At 43.3% G+C, this 1677-nt stretch overlaps 1 long non-coding RNA gene across 1 annotated transcript; it reads left to right on the top strand.

The window, feature by feature from the left end:
* Nucleotides 1–605: 605 nt before the first annotated feature.
* LOC121142658 lies at nt 606–1369 on the top strand. The gene is made up of 2 exons (XR_005879679.1): nt 606–770; nt 1111–1369. It is a non-coding gene; the product is annotated as an uncharacterized LOC121142658 (long non-coding RNA).
* Nucleotides 1370–1677: the final 308 nt, after the last annotated feature.

The raw sequence follows: 1677 nt of genomic DNA, 5'->3' as shown, positions 1-1677 counted from the left end.
GCATAAGCATTCAGTGCTCTCTGCTTCCTACTTGGGAATTTAACCTCGCCAGCTGCTTTAAGCTCCTGCTGCCTTGTTTTCCCCTCCATGATGCACTGTATGCCTTCTGCCTTGAATTGATTTTCGTCAGGGTATTATATTATGGCAACAAGGGGAAAACAAATAAATATTGTTAGTGCTTATTGCTTTTTATTGACATTTAGAACAAGACTCTAGCCAATTAAAGTATCCTTTTCCAATGAAACTCTCAGCCTCGGTCCAAAGTTGGCCTTAGGGCAATTGCCAAATACCAATATGTACAATGTTTATCTAAGATATCAGCTCTATCTGCTTAAGTGACATTTCCCACTGAGTTTTTGAGCCCTGGGAAATAAAGCACTAGACCTCATTCATCCTTAGATTCTTCTGTTCAAGCCTCATTTCTCGTATATAATAGATACTCAGTGTGTTCAAATAACTGGAGTGATTACTAGCTAACACCAGTGCTAAACTCATATGCAAATCAAATATTTCCTAGCTCTTTAAAACGCATGCAGCAATAAGGAGATGACTTTTCTTTCCTGGCATTCTAGAACTCTGTTAGGATTCTGGTCTCAGGGGGAGTTCCTGACACCTCTCCCAAGTCAATGGTGGGAGAAGCCTGGATCCCTTCACAGACATTCTCCAGGGCTGCTCATAAAGATGGCCCTGCAGTCCGAACCACACTTCCAGGACAGAAATCACTCTACAGCTCTTCTTCATCTCTCCTAGGCTAGGGAGATACACTTCTGGTAACTTACTCCATCTTTTTTTCATTCTATCCTGTTAGAGGCTTTGGGGCTGCTATCACACATTTATTCCCTGCTAACACAGATTTACCCTGGGGCAGAGGACCATCCTTATCCCGATTCCTGTCTCCTCAGTAGTCCACGTTTCTTGAGCAGCCACTGGAGGTACTGCTCTCCATTTCCAGGGTCTGGGGAACAGCTCGATAAGGTTATGGTATCTGGCAACTGGAGCGTGACTCCAGAAAACAAACGCAAAGGCAACTCTTGGCTCTCTCCCTAACATAACCAATTCATATAAATCCATATTCCATTTCCTATGGCAAATTCCTCACGTGTTTCTTAGCCTGGAAGATCACTTGAACTTACTGCTCCCTAGTGAAAGACCTTGACATCCTCTCCCAGACCACTGCCCTGTGGAATGTCTTACCAGGCGACTCAGCTTTCAACCTCCATCTGAAGATCTCACTGATGAGAACTGCTTTTGAAAGAGCAGTCTCTGCCTATGGTTGATCTACCTGCCCCTGACATGTTTTATTTGTTTCATTTTGGTCTTAAATGGAACCTCCTCCTGTTAATGGAATAAATGCTGCCTAATTTTCTTTCTCCTGCCCAGCATACACTAATCATTGCTGAATTCTGAGTTAGTTGAATTTCTCCTAGTCAGTGCTACATTTCTGTGAGATTCTGAAAAGCCTGGGTGGGAGCTTATCACATTTCTGAAACAAACAATAAAACCTAAGTGGATGCTGGGATGCCAAATAGAGGTGGAGTTTTGCATCGCAAGCTCATGTCCAGACTGATAAGCAATGTCTCCGTCATTTTGTGGTGTCAGAACAAGACATCTGTGTAGCCCGGGGAAAGCAGAAATCCATCTCTCATAGTTCTTAGAATCCCAAAGACCAATCACGAA

Source organism: Mesocricetus auratus, unplaced genomic scaffold (genome assembly GCF_017639785.1).
Source record: "Mesocricetus auratus isolate SY011 unplaced genomic scaffold, BCM_Maur_2.0 Super-Scaffold_100010, whole genome shotgun sequence".
Taxonomy (NCBI): Eukaryota; Metazoa; Chordata; class Mammalia; order Rodentia; family Cricetidae; genus Mesocricetus; species Mesocricetus auratus.
Note: the sequence above shows the minus strand (reverse complement) of the source record. Positions and strands in the feature narration are given on the sequence as shown.